A 20,767-nucleotide genomic window follows, 5' to 3' on the forward strand; every position below is an offset into this window, starting at 1 on the left:
TAGAACAATCTACGTAAAGATTATTATTTTTTGATCCTACAGAATATATCTCTTATGGTAACAATTAATGTTAGAGGATAAAAATTCGCTCCGACGCCAGGGATCGAACCCGGTTCTATGTATAATGGCAGCTGCTGACTTCATATAAAAATGTCAACATCATGTCCAGCTTGGAGTCAGGCCACAAAGGGAAAAACACTCGAGGAGGGGAGTTCGATTTGGTGCTGTGGATTGGGCGTCGGCATATCTCAATGGTGAGAGCGCTTGGTACATAGAACCAAGAACCTGGGTTCGATCCCCAGTGCCGGAGCGAATTTTCCTCCTCTAAATATTAATTGTTACCATAACATATATTCTGTAGGACCAAAAAATAATAATCTTTACGTAGATTGTTCTAGCAGCAATGCATATTTCTGTACAGATTACTGTGCATATTAATTAATTATAAAAGACGTGTAATTTGTGTTCTTATGCAACTTTTGATTTGCATCTATCTAGTTTTGCAAAATACTTTGATTTTTTGAAGATAATAAATTTGGTTATGTGACTAAAATTATTCAGTGGCTTACAAGTTATTTTAAAGATATCATGAAATAGGAAAACATATCCTAATATTATATCTCCTTCCCACAACATAAAATGTGTATACAATAAAACTCGTTTTCCGACAAAAGTAGTTTTGTGCATCTATCGAGTTTAGCAAAAACACTCCTCAAATCTACTGTATACTTTTTTTGGTAATTGTATAGTACTCAGTTAAATTATAGCCTCTATATTTTAATTCGTTAAGTAAAAAAAAGGAACTGATGTTTGCATGGGGCATATAATTACATTTTGCAAGTTGAACAGTAGAACAGATTTGTCTCTTTATTAACCTTTTTTTTTCCTTTCTGCTCGCATTGAATTTTTTAGTGTTTGATGCCTATCAAATTTCACTTTAAATTCTTTGGTTAATGTGTTTGTCTTTTCAGATACTTTATATTTTTCACATAAGTCACATTTGTCACTTTTTGGAACATGAAAGTCGAGATTGTACTCGTGACAAGATGTTATAGTAGAAAGACTCCTTGACTGGTTTAATGTTTTCTTACCACAGTTTCCTTATATAAATTGTACATCTTGTAAATGTTCAAATGAAATCCTAATTAGCTCTTCTTAGTAATTGCTCTACTATAGTAATGTGACTCTATCGTTGGGAAAGATTTTATGTTTTCTTGCAAAATCTGCATCACTCTTCGGGTGTTTTTCTGCTTCCTTCTGACTTTCCTCTTAGGTCTGGGGGTAGGAGTATTTGTTTCAGTATTTTTATTCTTACTTAAGTGCTGTGTATATTGGTTTTTGTGAAATCTCCAATGTACCCAAACAGAATTTTTTGCATGCTTGAATTTTTTCACCTTTCACATGAAAGAAATATCAGAATAAAAATTGTTTCTGGAAGTACATTTTTGTATGTCATCTTCATCTTCAGGATCATCTTGTTCCACATTTTTTCTCCGAGGTCTGGCCGTTAATAATCATTCTGTAGTATTTACTATAAAATGTATCTTTCTGTAGCAGACTGCAAAAAATAATAGTACTGGTATCTATGAAGCTCTAGGCATTCTTCATGAGTAATTTTTGGCTACATTAATATTTACATTTTGCCTAACAGTTTTTGGCATTTTTTACAGTTTTTTCTGGAACATATTTTCCTCTACGATTCACATATGCCTTACCTTCCTGATGTGCTTTCTTCTGCACATTACACTTTACAATGCTGGTTTGGCCATAATCTTCCAAACATTCTTCTTCTTTGAGGTGGTTCATGATTTGTATTAGTTTCAATTCCAACCGTACCCCTTTCTTATACTTCATTTTCATCAATCCGTGTTAAAACTCTTTGTTGTAATGTTACTTTTATATTCTGCCGCTGTTGTCTCACAATAAATAATCACGTTCGATGATCCAGGAATAAAATCTTCACATAACGTAGGACATTTTATTTTTTACAGCATGAAGTCTTTTTTCCTTTCTTCTTCTTCTTCTTCTTCTTCTTCTTCTTCTTCTTATATTTATTAGTCTCTAAGTTACTTTATAGGCTCACAGTCGTTTTGGGTTTTATGATGTTTTTGTCAGTCAATAAGTAATACCGTTATTTATAAAACAGAAAATAATAATAAAATAATTTATTACCTCTCTGTGTACATAACATTTTAAAAACCATCATTATAATATTATGTGATATGATAAAAAGGGCTCACAATTAAAGTTGCTCTAAAACGAAAACTATGTGATATGTAGCAACAATGTCTAATGACAATGAGATAACTATGACACATGAAAATTTAATTCTTGCTGATATTGTTGACTGGTTCGATTTTTTTTTTTTGGATACAGTGTAGTTACAGAAATAATTAAATTTTTTTACTGAGCAGTAAAATTATACAACCTTTTATCACTACTGGTGAAGTAGGTGGGACGAAATCATCTAAATCACTGTTAGAGAAAATGTCTTGCTCGGATGTATTTTCACTTATGACTGTATTATAAGATTCAAACTAAAATGACACAAACTCATTTCAGTATGTTATTTATATGAGTAACTTATCCAACAATGAGCAGACAAACAAGACTGTTTCACTAACAGACATTCACTGTTAAACCGCCAAGGCACCAACACTGCAGAACAAAAGAGTGAGCTGTTATAACCTTGTCAAATTTAAAAAATAATCAACTGCATTGCAGATAGAACCACAGTCTACTATATACAGTCACGAAGCTTGGGGTGATTTTTTGCAAATCTCGTGATAGTTGCTAGCCGCTTGGAGCGCTGTGAGTACTAGGAACAATAGACTGTGCCACAGCCATCGTGATCTAATAAGGCCATAAGGCAGACCATGTAACTCGCTTAACCCGATCACGAAGGGCGGCGTTTCAACCAAATAAATTAGTTGGAATGCATAAACAGTACCGGTAACATATGTTTCTCTAAAATGTAGTGTACTTCCATTAATAAAATTTAAAACAATGATTATGAGACACTTCATACATAATTCACTTGCGAGTTAAGATGTAATATTATTTATTGTGTGAAAATTACGTTGTTCGTAAGTGTAATACCTGTCTTTATTTCGATTAAATATTGCGAAATTATTGTACATTAATTTATGCACGATTCAATCATTTTCAATTGCACCGCACGGATATTTAGATATGTTGAAATTATATATTATGTTTACTGTACCAGTTGCCCCTTTCTGTCTAAATTTAGTGATCTCCAATGCCTTGCCATTCATATGAAAATTATAGGTTATGTTTACTATATTTAACTTATATTCCCAAAATTCGCAATCATACATTATAATTAAGCATAATGTCATGTATGATACCCCGGACATTCAATTTGGCTGTATTTTAATATTACAATTGAGTACTGAATTATTGTATTTATCTACTACCTAAGAGAAGAAGTAACACAATTGTGCGTACACTAATTTCATAGGAGTGGTATGGTAAATGTTTTGTCTAAAATTAAGGAATGTAGATGTGCTAAACTGAAATCACAATATAAATTCTTTTTTATTAAACCTCAAAATAGCTTCCATTCTAAATGAAATGTTGACGCGAACAGATTATGTTCACATGTAAAATTCTCTTCACATTAAAATAACACAGTTTTGTAATTATTTCTGCAACATATTATACAACAAGCAGTAAACGGAACTTATGGGCACATTACACTAAATAAAGCTTAGCAATGATAAGCAATAAAGTTATAACATAATATTTCACTGAGCTCCATACACTGAAATAGAAAACCCGAACAAACATTACGGCCTGGTCTAGATCGAAAAAGCATTGACTGTGCCGTATTTCGCATTTTTGTGAAAAGCTATGTAAACTGTGAAATGTTCATTATCGGTTGTAATAAATGTAAATGGCTAAAATACAATAATTTGAATAATAATATGGGACAAGGAGACGTTTGTAGTATTATAAATGGAAGAAAAATAGGTTAGAGTTATCCTTCTTCCGAAAGATCCATCAAGGTGAGTTTATAGAATATAATACCTATATATTTTATGAAAATAATATATAAACCTTACGATTTTTCATATTTCAATAGTGGAAGGAAGGTGTTAATTTTTTCAAAAGAACACGATATCGAAAGTACAATACATTTTATGTTCTGTTTGGGAAAGAATCTGTGATGAGACGGTAGTAGCGATCCTGGTGGTGAGCAACTATCTATGGATGCATATTTCAACTGTTTATGTTTGCATATTTAGTAAGTATTAAACTTCGTGACTGTATATACTAGACTGTGATAGAACTATGGCACAGTACTAAGTTCCTTGTTTGTCAACATATAGCAGCAAAAGTCAGTTTCCTTTAAAGAACTGATTAAATGAGAGGTTATGAGTACACAACCTCAATTTCACTGATTTTGTCAGTTGGAATCTTGTCAAACCTTGCTAGTGATATGTTTGTTTAAAATCAAAGACAGTTTCCAAAATTTTTAAAAATAATAATATTTAAATGAGTGAAAAAAATTTTGACCTTCTAGTAGGGATATATTATATCTATATCAAATTAAACCCCATTAAATAAACTTTAAAATGAACCCAAGATCAGCCATCTAGCATTAATAGTTTCATAAATACTGAACGTTTTGTAGACCTTGTTCAGTGAAAAATTGGCATTTTTTCTCTGATGTTTTCAAAAATTAATTCAGAAAAACTGTGAACTTATTCTTTTTTTTATTAATGGCAGGTACTTGACTGTTGTCATTTTTCCAATTGAAAACGGTTGTGACAGAGACGTTGCCCAGGGTGTGCCATGAGAGACTGGTTTACACTACACTCACTATGAGATATGATGATGATGATGATGATGATGACGATGATGATGATGATTTGAGATTCAACAGGGAAACCGGAGCTCCCAGAGAAAACCCCTCATGCATTCCATGGGTGACAGATGTGACATCTGGTAGAATATAATCTTAAATCTAAAATAAATAGTATATTATTTGCTTTATTTTTTTCTAAAATAAAATGCCAGTATAACGAAATTCTAAGGATTTCTGAAATTACTACGTTGCAGTGAAAGTTCGTTATATAGAAATCAGTAGCAGCCGGTGACCGAAATCCTCGGTGAGGCCAGATGCAACTAGTTTAAGTGCCTCCAATAGGAAATGTTTATTCATGATATTAATTATTATTGTTATTATATTATTAATATAATTATTACTATATTATTATGCCTATTATTAATATTAATTAAATATAATACTGTCACTCACCAAATAAATTGTTATGCTGTGAGTTTGTTTCAGTGATTGTGTGAGTGTGATGAATCAACCCATATTATGTTCAGCTGAAGAAGTATATGGTGAAATTCCCCTGGAAATATTTTTCAGATCGCTGAAGCTCTCAGCAGACACACTGTTCTTCCTTTCTTTCTTTCCTTTTTATTTTTTCCCTTTGATAGCAACAAACAAGGTTTATTTTTATTTAAGATTGTTTTGCACCACATTACTACTTTACCATTTAGGTTACCCATATCACAATGCAATAGGAATTCGCGTTTTAAGATTATCTGTCAGAAAAATTGTTAGCAATGGTATAGGCATCTCGGTTGGCTATATCCTTATAAGGTAAAGGTACCCCCGTAACATGCCATGAAGGCACTTGGGGGGCATGGAGGTAGAGCCCCATGCTTTCCATGACCTCGGCACTAGATGGCTATATCCTTATTTAAAACTTATTTTCTTTCAATATCATTTCTTCTCGAAAAAGGACAATCTAACTATGGATTAACTAGGCCTACATCATCATTATTTCTCGCATCTATTTCTGTTTATATTTTCCCGAAACACGTAACAACATTGAACCACACTCACTTCTGTACTACGAAGTATTATAGTACAACACCTCGCTTAAGTCATAAACTAAGACATAAGGGGAGAGAAAAGTGTGGGTCTCTGCGTGCTATACCTTATGTGGTGTAACTTGTCTCAGAGGCAATAAAACGGAAGACTCAGAGAGTGGGTGGAGGTTGGGCAAGCCGATTTAGTGGAAGGTTGAAAACACAAGTGGTCCCTTTTAAATGGTGACTTCTTATTGTGTAGTCGTAGAAAGGGTGAGTACTATATCTCCTTCTTTTTCTCTTCAGGCAGGGAAAAGATATAGCAAACAGGGTATAAACAGCGGGAATTTTTACATTATTTATGGCCTATTTAGGAAGAAAAGTCACCACTGCTACACCCACCCCATTCCACCCTCGAGTCCGATCCATGGATGGGAGGAGTGAAAGCTGACCAGGGCACAAGGCCAGACGAATTGTGCCTCAGCTACACCGTTTCAAGTGCAACCTCAAAGCCCACGAAAACATACGAAATGCAGAAGCCAAACCCGGCACGAGCGATCATGGCCTCAGGAACAAATTTTACTGCAAAACAGGTCTATATCCATCACAAGTTTTCAAATACTTCTACAGCAATATATGTTTCATTCAAATGACTAATACATTATAATATAATGGATATTATATTATAAAACACAAAATTTGACTTCAATTAAACCAAGTAACTGAGGCCTGGCCTCACTTGCCTCAGTCAATCAGCCGCCACTGATAGAAATATGTCACTTTTTCTTAAAAAAAAAACAGCACGCTTATTCAGTTACCACTGCTTCCGCCGTAAAGAGGTAGAGGACAGAAAATAATTTCGTAATACTGAGGTATTTCGTTGCATTGGCGTTCGTTATAACGACTTTTACTGTATTTGGTGCTCATTCTTTGAGCATTAGGAAATTAAATTAATATGATGGAAGTTATAAACATTTATTTCATTCTTATTTCACAAATATAATGGTGTGACAGATATGACAGTGGCTAAGTCTCTGATATGAATAGTACAAGTATAGGTAATTATTTCTGCGAATTTTGGATAGACCTACTTATCAAAATATCTGTAATTTATACATGAAGTTCAAAGCACTGAACATTACACTCATCTTATTTTGATGAATGATTTATATAAGTAAATTAAAAAAAAAATTCAAAACTGTGTGATAGATATGACACATCCAAAGAGTAAGCTTTTTTAACGTCACAATTAAGTTTAACACATTTGAGAAAAATGACAGTAAGTAAAAATCCTACTGTAACATAAAAATCAAGCTTCACTGAATGAGAAACAGTCGGTATAAATAGACAACTTAGTCATACATAAAAAATATAGTCTTACTTAATAGTACATTATGCAACGAGCCTATAATGATAGTAATTAAGAAGCGAGTATGGATGTTTATGAAACGAACTGCAAGCGAGTTTCATAATTTTCATACGAGCTTCTTAATTACCATTATAGGCGAGTTTCATACGACTTTTTATGCTCGGCCATATTTCTAACTTGAAATTATTTAGATGTATACATTTTATTTGTACCTGACAAGATCGGAAGTGACCTTGTTCTAGGTCGTGAATTGTGAGATGTACGCAGACGCGAAAGTATTGATTTTTTCCGAGGGACAATGTCATTGACCTTGATGTAATCCTGTTAAACTTGGTATAACCTTGATTATTGAATTCGACATTGAAAAACGAGATGACAAATTGAATTTATTTGAATATTATTTACAGTTAACGCTAATTATTATAGTAACAGAACATAACCTTCTGCAACAGTATTGGATTTCCAGCCTCCGTGACTTTTCGCTAATTCTCTTTCGATTGCATATCTGACAATAATCGATACTTGCGGTTTTATAACGGTACAAAGCTGACTTGTCATTGGCTGAACACCTGTAAGCTGAGTTGTCATTGGCTGAAAACACCTGTACTTTAATGACATGCATTAAAGGACTGCTACCAGGTGTATAATTACTACATTTCGGCATGGTCGAGCATAAAAGTCATTAAACTTGAAAACTTTATTACTGTTCATTCAACAGGAGGAGAAATAATTTGCAACACTTCTTTTGTCTCAGCATATGCTGTCAGGCTGAGGCCTGGGACAATACAGTAGAACTCCAATTATCTGTCACCCTATTAACCGAGTGTCGGATTATCCAACTTTTTTTTCTAACTCCTTTTCTTTCTTGCTTTTTTTTCCTGTTGAAAAAGTATGAACGTTATGTTTCTGCATAGTTTTTCTACAGAGAGTTATTACAAGCCTTTACCCTTACAAGTATCACAGTATATAATAAGAATGCTTTGCTGTCGGTAACAGAAATAGTTACTTCGGAATATGTATTATATGACTTTCTCATGTTAAATTCTATCGTACCTGGTTTACATGTTTCGACCTATTATTGGCCTTCTTCAGAACTGCAATAATAGGTCGAAACATGTAAACCAGGTACGATAGAATTTAACACGAGAAAGTCATATAATACAAATTCCAAAGTGATATAATGTTAAAAGTTGTGTAATCAAGATGTATAGAAATAGTTAGTCTACTTATAAAATAGTCACTACCCGCTTTCAAATAAATTACCCCAAGAACTTCTACAAACCTGTGTACTATTCTTTCTTTATTTTTACTATTTGAGTGGCAGTATTGTATAACTTCTATGCAAACTGTCTTCTGTTGCAGTCAAAACAAAACAACGTATTGTGTTAATTACCAAAAAAAATTACAAATAATTGAGAGGTTTGGGAAAAGGGAAACTGTGCGTGATTTAATAAAAACACAAAGATAAAGTGCATGAAATATGTAAATCTACAACATGAGACATATTATTTCTATCTTTCCGCAGACAATCATCAACCATCAACCCTTGGCCCCTAAGAGCCCGTCGTTGGCAACCGAACTTTTAATAAACAAAATGACAGATTTCCAAAAAGTGATCTCGCCTCATGGCAATATAATATCAGATAATTAGTTTTTATTTTCAGTCAATCACTTATCATGTTAAGGTGGCAGAAGTAGATTCTGTTACATCAAGTTACAAATATTAATATACATCACGAATATTTTCGACTTACTTTTCAAGTCATCTTCAGGTGATAGTTTAACTAACAAACAAGTACATTTGAACGTAGGTAAAAAATATAGAGAAAACTTATAAAACACAAGTAAAAAGTTTAACCTTGCTTACTTTTCTTAAAGTGGTTAAATGGCGTATATGGTATTAAAATAACATTCAGATAGAAAACCTTCCATTAATGTAATTATAATTTATACAGTATATTAAAATGGCAGACAATGTGCCAGAGTTGTAAAATTAAAATAGTTTGAAAATTATTATTATGTAAAAACTGAAGGCTAAGGCTTGTTCATTATAAAGTTCAATATATTGGAAGACTGTAGTAAAATGGATGTGAAAGAAATTCTCAGTCTATTCGCCATGGTGAGAGGCATAATATGAAAGGTGTACAGTAGAGGTTTTCAGAGGTTGTGGCCTTCTCATCTTGGTGTTACATGGTAGACTCATGGCGTTCACAACTAGTTCATTGTGTATATCACCTCCTGCTTCCCAATATGATCTCTCAGTGTTGTATCTGGAAAGAAGTAGTATAGCCAGGAATATCTTCATCTCCTTGGAAGCTATCTTGGGGTCCATGCAGTTCTTGAATAATGCATAGTTCCTTGATCCTTCTGTTAGCAAATTCATAAGTTCATCATTTTCAATCATCTCAAAACAATCTACAGGTGACTTTCCACGCACAATGTACAGTCCTCTTCAGGGAACACATTGCTTCTATCGATAATATCCTCCTTACTCCACGTAATATTGCTTTTAAGCTGTCTATTTTATTTTTATTTATTTATTTTTTTTTGTTTAGAGGTGGTGGCACTGAGGAAGAAGGTAAATCATAATCAATTCCCCCAACTACATTCGTGCTGGCCTTCTATGCCCAAGGTTGCGGGTTCGATCCCGGGCCAGGTCGATGGCATTTAAGTGTGCTTAAATGTGACAGGCTCATGTCAGTAGATTTACTGGCATGTAAAAGAACTCCTGCGGGACAAAATTCCGGCACATCCGGCGACGCTGATATAACCTCTGCAGTTGAGAGCGTCGTTAAATAAAACATAACATTTAACTACATTCGTTATTAGACAGAACTATTTCGGCTCCGCTAGATAGTTGAAGCTCAGTTAAATTGTCGACAAGACCCCTGCTGACTTCGTCACCTGAATCTTCATCAGAATTAATGTGCACAGCAGAAGGTTCAATAAATATGCTTTCCACATTATTTAGAGTGTCGTCTCATTCAATAATATCGATGGCTTTTTTTCAGTGTTAATCCCCTTATTTACTTACTTACTTTTAAGGACCCCAGAAGTTCATTGCCGCCCTCACATAAACCCGCCATTAGTCCCTATCCTGAGCAAGATTAATCCAGTCTCTACCATCATATCCCACCTCCCTCAAATCCATTTTAATATTATCTTTCCATCTACTTCTCGGCCTCCCTAAAGGTCTTTTTCCCTCTGGCCTCCCAACTAACACTCTATATGCATTTCTGGATTCGCCCATAAGTGCTACATGCCCTATCCATCTCAAACATCTGGATTTAATGTTCCTAATTATGTCAGGTGAAGAATACGATGCGTGCAGTTCTGTGTTGTGTAACTTTCTCTATTCTCCTGTAACTTCCCACTTAGCTCCAAATATTTTCCTAAGTACCTTATTCTCAAACACCCTTAACCTATGTTCCTCTCTCAAAGTGAGAGTCCAAGTTTCACAACCATAAAGAACAACCGGTAATATAGGCTAACTGTTTTTTTAAATTCTAACTTTCAGATTTTTTGACAAGAGACTGGATGATAAAAGCTTCTCAACCGAATAATAACAGGCGTAAGAGAATTGTGTGTTTATATTTTAAATGAAGTAATACTAGGGTAATTTTCCACTTTTACACTAAACCTAAAATTTGTTTTTGCAAGTTATACTAAAACCCTAAACTGACATAACCTAACCTTTTCCTAAATCTGTGATAGGTTAGGTTAAGGTTTTAGTATACGTTGTATAAACTAAGGTTAGGTTTAGTGTAAAAGTGGTCTATATGCAACGACGTCTCCTAGCAAATTACTAATACTATTATTTTAGCAGGTTATTTTACGACGCTTTATCAATAGCTTAGGTTATTTAGCGTCTGAATGAGGTGAAGGTGATAATGCCGGTGAAATGAGTCCGGGGTCCTACACCGAAAGTTACCCAGCATTTGCTCATATTGGGTTGAGGGTAAACCTCGGAAAAAAACCCTCAACCAGGTAACTTGCTCCCACCGGCAATCGAACCCGGGCCTCCTAGTTTCGCGGCTAGACGCGCTAACCGTTACTCCACAGGTGTGGAATATATATATATAATGCACAGGTTCATGTAAAATAAATGGATCGATGAAAATAACATATATTTTAATTTTTAAATCAATGGTACAAGCTGCACTCATAGAATGAATGAACTATGCGGTGAACTCATCAACGCCAAGCGTGTTCATACACTACGACACATTTATAATAATTATTACTACGCTGTACACTTGCGTCGTAATGAAATACTAAACATCCTTAGCAATGCAGCAGAAGCTATGATTATTCTAGAGTACGGTCAACATAAATATCCTAATAAATATCTTCAAACAATGCTATAAAAGCAATACTTACGCAAAGACTGCCATTCTATTCCAGGCCATGAAGACGAACAGATAACTACACTGCACACAGCTCTTACTTGTGTCTCGGGAATGAACATCGCAATGACAGCGTTGTCACATATCTTCTGAACCAATAGGAACTTCCAAAATTCAAATCCATAACGCAGTATTATTTTTTCAATAGTTTAAATAAACACATGCGTTCCCTGATCATATGATCACGCACGGCGGTAAGCCGGTAATGGAATAAAGTTGAACCGTGTAGATGCACCTTTACAGAATGCGTCTCACGCAGCAATTATAATGCATAGGATATGATTCTTCCATAAAATAAACTGCGATATTTAGGGCGCGCTGGTGAATCACACACATTCCTCGAGAAATAAACTATCTCAAGACAATTCAGGTAACCCCTTATATGCATTATATTCTCGAATATTGACTTCCTTAATTAGGGTGTAAGAAAACGCTGTGTGAACGTTTGACAAAGCACCATTCCATTCCGGGTAGTACCACAGTCTACTATATACAGTCGCGAAGCTTGAGGTGATTTTTTGCAAATCTCACGATAAAGCGCTCCAAGCGGTTAGCAACTAGAAACAATAGACTGTCCACTAGAGTTGGGTCGATTCGTGAACGAATCGTTCATTCGAACGACTAATAATAAAGAATCGTAAGAATCGATTCGTGGTATCAACGAATCGTCGTTCAAAAGAATCGTAACGAATCGTCGTTCAAACGAATCGTAACGAATCGTCATTCAAAAGAATATGAAGGAATCGGCATGGTATCGTAACCCACGATTCTATTCGTTGTTTGATGTAACCTGTCAACGGACATTTCCGAACCGTGTCGAATGCTCCCGAGCGAGAGTGAAATCAAAATATGTACTGCATTTGTTAAGTATGGAAAATAATGAACACAAACCTGAAATTTGCATAGTTAAATAGAGATGTAATGCAAAAAATGTACTTCATAATAAGGTTCAGTTGATAAATTATAATTTAGAGACATTATCTTGGGTAATTTTGTAGACTAATGGAGTTCATACTGAATGGTTCCAGCCAATGGGAAAGAGACAATCCAATGTCTCGCCTCTTATGCCATCTATGAGAGAGATGTAGAACTTTTTGTTCTACGCGTGGTTTGCAAAGGAAAGTGTCTTGCGACGATTCAAAAGAATAGTTGGAATCGCAGACTGGGAAGAATCGTGAACTCGTTGACGATTCAAAAGAATAGTTGGAATCGCAGACTGAGAAGAATCGTGAACGAATCATTAGAATCGATTCGTAATGTGTGATTGAATCGTTGGAATCGACTTCTGAAAAAGAATCGTGTTGCCCAACTCTACTGTCCACGGTCGACTTTGGATTTAGAGTGGACTGAGTCGTATTTCCATCGAGTGCTAGCTAGGTTGTTGCGTATTTCGCATTGATGCTCATGAAGAAAAATCCTGACATCTATTTCTTATTTTACTTCTAGATGCAAAAAGTGGTTAATAAACAGCAGGAGGGAAGATCTAACGACAAAGAATGAAGGATATCTGTATAATAATATAAAGTTTTGCTCTCTTCATTTCGAAAACACACAATTTATGAATGAAAACAAAAATTAATTAATCTGGAATGCAGTTCCAACTTTATTTGATGTTTCAAATAAACCTGTTCTGTTATTACCTGCAGCTGAGAAACAAAAGCTTTGCGCTAATTGTACGTCTGTATCAGCTGTCCTTGAATAATTGTACATTTTCAGACTTTACTCCCATTAATTCATATTTCCATTATTATTGTTATTATATTATTGCTGTAAAGGGAAATGCAAATTAATATTTATTGGTTTCATAGTTCATTATCGCTATAATCTTGAATGAGTGAAGCGATTATAGTAAATTTCAGTTCGTTTTGCACAAACAAAAATAATATTAACCTATTTCTTGCAGGTATCTTCGAGTTTATGGTGGAATTTAATATGCTTCATTAAAATAATAAATGAACTTTATCCATTTAATATTTAAATAATGGAAGGAAGGTGTTAATTTTTCCAAAAGAACACGACAACGAGAGTGTAACATATTTTGCCATCTGCTAGGAGAGATCTGTGATGATGAGGCGATAGTAGCGATCCTAGTGGTGGGCAACTACCCATGTTTTCATTTTTACTACATATTGTGCTTCGCGACTGTATATAGTAGACTGTGGTAGTACCACAGTCTAACACATATATTAGACTGTGGTAGTACAATGGACACACTCAAGCGCCCTATGTGTGAGGACAGCCTCTATCCCGCGCCCCTATTCTCAAGGGGTAGGCCTACTATAATAGCAAAGATGTTGCTAATAAGAAAATCAACGGGTAGGCCTATACCAATCAATGATTATGCTGCAATAGTCGTCATTTCATTGCAAAAACTCCCCCTGTTCACAACTGAGGCATACAGAATTTTGTATTGCTTCATTTCTGAGCATCATTACCTACCCACAAACAGCAATCTACAATTTTATTGAACCATCAGTGAACACATACGATATGTACCGGTAAATAAACAAACGAAGTCCTTATCTAGGCCTATAGTCTACGCTAAATAACTTCCCTACCTCCTTGATTTATTATATAATTGAAGACCTCCCTCGAATAAGGGTGTAACCAACAATTCTATAATACATGTTTCAGTAGAAAAGAAAATAATTTCTTAGACATATTTTGTACTAGCTGAACCATTTGATTGATCAAGGATATAAGTTTATTCAGCTATTGGACGCATTCATTTATGGTTATAAATGAATGCTTCAAAATTACCTTTTACACCGAAGTTACATATTTAATTAATTTGCTGTTACCGATTTTTAAGTTATTAAATATAGCCCTACCGTATAACAGAATGCACAATATTTATGAACTAAAATTAAAGGGAGATTTGTTTTGTCGACTGTCCGAAGACAGGTTTGAACCTCACCAATAAGGCATCACTCATGATTCATGAGGGAATTAAGCCAGGAGATAATGAGATATAGTGGCCAATACAACGATTATACTGTGCATATCTCTTTTTAGAACTGCTCATCTGATTAAATTATATTGAAACCTTTTTATGCTTTCACTGCTGTCATCTCCGGCCAGTGACGAAGCGTGAAGTTAACACCAAGGCATGCACTATGCAATTGTTTTAATTTCTCTCAATAAATTGGGCGTGGCTAGACATCATTCCTTACTATTATTATTATTATTATTATTATTATTATTATTACCGGTATTATTATTATATTATTATTATTATTATTATTATTATTATTATTATTATTATTATTATTATTATTATTATTATTATAGAGAATAAAGTTACATTGTTTAACTTTCAAAATATAATTCTGTGGACTTACCAGTATATTTATTTGTTTATGTGAAATCCAACCACTATTAATTTAATTACTGGCTTGTCTCGAGAAAATATCATTTGCTTTTCTTCGAAGTTCGAATGTAGGAAATGTTTTAATTTAAGTTTTCCCATACTGATACACTCGTTACAGTCACCCATTTTTACATTAAATAAAATAACAAATATAATTGTATCATGTCACTGCTGCACATGTCACGAAATCATACTACACTGTAAATAAACGGTCAAACTGGCAGAAATGTGTAAGACAATCCACACTGCTATATATCATGCATCCTTACTCTCAGCTTTTATGGCATCCAAACTGACTGGTATTTCACCCTGACATACCGCTTCTCTGCTCGGCGCTTTTGTGAGATTTGTAAACAATAATACACTCCAAGGCTTCAAAAGGCATTTTTGCCAAACGCTGCATACAGGGTATATAACTGAATGCAGTCTAACCTGTTATATTTAAACTAAATACAGCAGTATTTAACTTTTTGAGGAAAATAAAACGAGAAAAATAAATGTAAATAAAATTGTAACAATAATAATAATAATAATAATAATAATAATAATAATAATAATAATAATAATAATAATAATAATAATAATCTGAATTATAGAGTATGTGTTTTTTTAAATAAAAAGGCATGCAGTGCATGCGTAGCATGCTCTGAATATTCGCCATTGTCTCTGGCATTTCCGACCGGGAAGCCTGTAGTCATAGGCAGAGTTATGGTGGGGCATGAGGCAAACTTATCTGAACTCATTTTTTCTATTAACGTTAGAAAATCTTGAATTCAAAAGATCCCTTTTGCTTTTGTTAATGTTTAAGTTTCTGTGTTTAAATTGATGAATTAATGTTTTCAGATCATGTGTCTAGACTATAATATTTATTTTAAATTTCTAAATGTTTAAGAATTCCTATAGGCCTACCTCATTTGAGGAATGGAAGCACTGCATTGTTTCTGTACACTCAAGTGTTAGAAGTCTGCGGGTGTTCAGGCCAACACTTGAAGATTGAAGATGTATGAATAACATACTGCACAACAATGCAGAAAAAAGAAAAGTGAGACCGGCATAATGTGTAAACTTAAAGACGAGATTAAATAAAATAATTAGAGTTTACATTTCATATATCTTCAGGAAGGTAAGCTTCATATAAAAAGTACCTTTTAGCACTATTACGTAGTTTTATTGATTTATGCATGTGTTTCTGTACGAGAGAGGAAAAGAGGGAGATTATTTTAAGTTATGCCCTATTATAATTTATACAGTAGGCCTACAGTTCAAGCCCTATACAACTCGGTCTGAAACATCGCGGATATGGATGTAACACTGTAAGAAACATGCCCTCAGAAAATACCTTTATTAAATGATCATATTCCGATATGCTGTAGCCTACCACGGTTAAGTTATAACGGGGGGAGGAGGTAAATGATGTCCCTCATAATCTCGTTATAAGGAGATTCTATGGTTTTGCTTTCCCCCCTTCCCCCCCCCCCCCGCAAACGGTTCTCTCTCCGCCTATGCCTGTAGTGACACAATTGTCACTACATAAATCAATGGACATTTTTGAAATGAATAAGTTGAAAATGTCTTCCGATGGTTAAAAATTGTGCAACATGTTCCTTGTATGTTTAGATTGATGAGTACGTGCCTATAATAATATTGACAATAACATCTGCGTCGTCATTCGATTTCTTAATTTTGTCATAACACTATTCATGATGAAAAAACATTCTTATTATTTACAGGAAGTGAAAGAACTCTGGTCTCTAATGTTGCAAGAGTGATTTCTTCCTGCATAAACCTATTTGTGTCAAGTACAAAACTCCAAAACTCTATGCTATGCAGAAGTGATATTCACACCTACTGTCATTTCTTGTGCTATGTTATTTCAACATCAACAATTAAAACAATTTAAATTTAATCTTTCAAGTCGACACGTGCACTTTTACCTACAATTAATTTATTATTAGAATCGTAATATTATAACCTAGAGCTGCAGATGACAAATTATGACTTGCATAGCAAGCGTAGTCACCATATCCGTTTAAAGCAGGTTTTTTTTTCCATATTAGTAAACGACATACTGAATGAAGAAAACTTGTCTAAAAAGGGACGAATTAACCTTTGATTTTATTTTAATTACAGATGAACATTATAAGTTCCAAAAAAATGTTTTCTCTTCACTAAAATAGTCGTACAAAATTGCGTACGGCATAGCCTTCGGTCGTACCTCCACAATTAGTCATGGTATACGTACATGACAATCTTGGACGGTGTTGACACATTGAGATGTTCTGCGATTCGAAACACTCGCACTTCGATACAGTAAGTGTTTCATACGACGAGTTAGAAGAGCTTTCTAACTCGTTGGTTTTATACCTATTTTTTTTAAAGATGGGCAGGACAGTAGCGCTGCGATCAGAAAAACAACTGAATGTCACATAGCGTGGTAGGCCAGTTGCTATGGTAACAACGGTAGAGTTGCCAAGTTACAGTTCACACGTGGCGAGTGCTTAATAGCTCTCTTGGTGATATTTATTGTGCACACATTGTTAACATTGATATGTTTCGTCTTTCTTTCTCTGTCGATTTTTTATATTGTTTTTTTTTACTTTCGCGTCAATTGTCAATGAATGTTTTAACGTCAGCCATCTAACGTCAATTGCTAGCTCCCATCAGCTGACAGCGGGGTAGTCCACATTGAACTCGTTTGATGCAGAGTACAATACGTATCGACTGCTCTCTGTTGTATTGAGCCTACTGTATGTAAGAGAACCAATGAAACAGTGACTGTTCCAAGACACTGCACTGCACTGGTTGAAAGCGCTCAGAGTTGTGTTCCGTTCCATGCTTCTTGTCTCAAACAATAGATTTACTAAATAACGGCGATCTCAAACTGCTTCGTGAGCGGAAGTTTCAAATTAAGCCGAGTATGTCGGAAGACATAATAATAATAATAATAATAATAATAATAATAATAATAATAATAATAATAATAATAGACCTACCAACTTATTATTATTATTATTATTATTATTATTATTATTATTATTATTATTATTATTATTACAACCACCGCATACATAGGCGGAGTTATGGGGGGGCATGGGGAACACTGCTCCCCCAAACTTGTCTGAACTCTTTTTTTTTTCTATTAGCGTTAGAAAATATTGAATTCAAAATATCTTTTTTTCTTTTGTTTATGATTAAGTTTCTGTGCTTAAATTGACGAATTAATCGACGGTCCTTAGGAAGAACATTGTAACTGACATTTTGAAGAATTTGAGTTTTTATCGTAGACCTGAAGGTTTCATAACAGACCATCTGTGGAATAAATATGATTAAGATCGGCTGGATATTTGGGCAGTAATCGCGCAATATTGAAATATTGTAACCAACATTCATACATTTTATACGTAGAAAAGTATTGTATCTCACTTAAGAATTTGTCGACTGCCTCCTTTCGCAATAATGTCCCGTTAAAACTATTGTAAGTGACACAGTTACCATAGTCTTCTCTGAATGAATATTTGAATCAGTGTATGTAATTTAAAAGTATTGTATCTGCATTTTGCAACAACATGCAGACCTATAATAATCTGAGGCACGACAGCCCATGAAGAACCATGACCAACGAGACCAGCCGGCTGCTGGCCTCACGTCCACATGCCGAAGAAGATTTGGACGACCATCCAACCAGAATGCAGGTATCGTGTGGTTAACACGATGATCCCCCGAGCCGTTATAGCTGGGTTTTATAACCAGAGTTCGCTACCTATCGTAGTTCCCCAAGTGCATCACGATGCTGGGTGGGCACCGGTTCCATACACTGGCCGAAATTTCATGAGAAAATTTCTTCCCCCATGAGGACTCGAACCAGCGCGCATTCCGTAACGTGAGTCCTAGGCAGGATGTTTGTTGTTACTTACTATATAGTGTGTTTTTGAAAACTTTAGCTTAAGAATGAAATATCCAAATAACTATTGTGTGACCACATTCATAACTAAAAATAGAGAAGTTCTCCTTCCATCAACAATATAGGACGTCCATAGATTCTATATAATCCAGCATATGGTCCGTGTGGCTCTGGTTTGTTGCAATATTAAGGCACGGTTATTACAAACCTATCTACAGTTTACTTGTATTCTAGATTTGTTAGTAACTGCAAGCTTGCACCTCAGCCTTGACATTTTATTTTGAAGCTCAGTTAGCTCTGTAATGGTTTTAAGTTATAATTAAATATATTCTTATAAATGAGTTCAATACTTTTAAAATAATTTTTAAATGAAAAAGGTGAGTTTTTAACTTCTTCTCCACCATCTGAAATTTCCAGAGTAGCCTATTATAAAACATTTTCCATATTTAGGTCTGAGGGCGAATATTTCGATTCAGATTATTCATTGAAATCCAACGTTTAGTCTCCCTACTGATAACCCAACATTAACTATAATATTGTATTGTATTACTTCAACTAATACAATCATGATTCGCTTTTTGAATGTTGCTAATTTCATAAGAAAAAATTGCGGCATAACAATGGAATTCTAACATTTCATTTTGTATCACAGATTGACTTGCAACAAATGGAAATGACACCAGAGCAAGATATTTCTGATGATAACATTGTATTTGACAATAGTATTATAATATGTCTTCAGGATAAATTCCCGGAAAAAAGAACACACATGGAATAAAGCAGATTCAATCCATCCTTTAAATGAACGAAGAAAAAAAGGACGAACAGTATTCACTCTGAACAACGGATAATGCTAGTGAAAATGGCTAAAGCTAGTGGAAACCCTATGAGGTAACTTAAACAGCACAAATCGATTTTAAAAACTTGAAGTCTCTAATCGCCAACGAAAAAGACAACTCAAATTTGACAGAAGAAAATGAAAAAAAAAAATGTTTCGATGAAAGTGAAGCAAATTCAAATTGTTCCTGAATTAAGCAAGAAAATATTCATAAAATACAATCATATTGATGAACAAGAACATACAGTAGCATTGACATACAACGCAAAGTCAAACTCAGGACTTGGAAGAATATAAATCTAAAATATGATTACATTGCTTGAAGCAGTAATTAGGAGAGGGAGAGACCGATTTAATAGCGAAGTGATATCTCCATATTTTTGTTACATGTATTCGCGGGGATGTCCCAGCGACTTGGTTAGAATTAGTTTCACACGCAGATGGTTCACACCCTCTCGTCACCTGTCAGCATCGGACAGATTTAGGGCCACCTTGTGCGGGATTGTATATAGACACTCGGCGATGCGTAAAATCCTAAAGTTGGACTGGACCCGTGGGAAAGATACTGCCAAGCTTGGGTTTTCCAAAGAACGGGTATTCTTGAGAGATCTATAAACTAATTAGATGTTGTGGGAAATCCAAAGTCTAAATTTAGAGATGACATATTTCGCGCCCAATAAGAAGAGATCTTGGTTTAGCTTATGAGGTCACTTTGGACCAATAGAGAATAGATTTTAGGCCGGTTAAGTGACGTAGTTTTTAACCAATAGGATAGTTAGTTTTAGCGTAGTGTAGGTTTTTATAAATAAGGGTGACGGGGAGCGGAGACAACCACAACATCTCATCGTGTCGGCGGCCCGACATACAGGGCACAATCACAACTTCTTATCTTGTCGGCGGCCCTACATACAGGGCACAAACACAACTTCTTAACGTGTCGGCGGCCCTACATACAGGGCACAATAACTACTTCGTTTTGTGTCGATAGGACTACGACTTCTTTTCGTGTCGACGGCACGACACACTGAGTTTT

General features: G+C 34.7%; 1 protein-coding gene across 7 annotated transcripts in view; it reads right to left on the reverse strand.

The window, feature by feature from the left end:
• The window catches only part of LOC138704910 (uncharacterized), a 148,043-nt gene extending 136,215 nt beyond the window's left edge, over window positions 1-11,828 (reverse strand). For 2 of the 7 annotated variants that reach the window (XM_069833311.1, XM_069833309.1), the window contains exon 1: window positions 11,600-11,828. The gene's annotated coding sequence lies outside the window, so the exon portion shown is untranslated. The remainder of the gene's footprint in view (window positions 1-11,599) is intronic. The other 5 variants (XM_069833310.1, XM_069833304.1, XM_069833308.1 and 2 more) reach the window with 4 other exon arrangements.
• Between the last annotated feature and the right edge of the window lie 8,939 nt (window positions 11,829-20,767).

The sequence above is a fragment of the Periplaneta americana genome, chromosome 8, assembly GCF_040183065.1.
Source record: "Periplaneta americana isolate PAMFEO1 chromosome 8, P.americana_PAMFEO1_priV1, whole genome shotgun sequence".
Lineage (NCBI taxonomy): Eukaryota > Metazoa > Arthropoda > Insecta > Blattodea > Blattidae > Periplaneta > Periplaneta americana.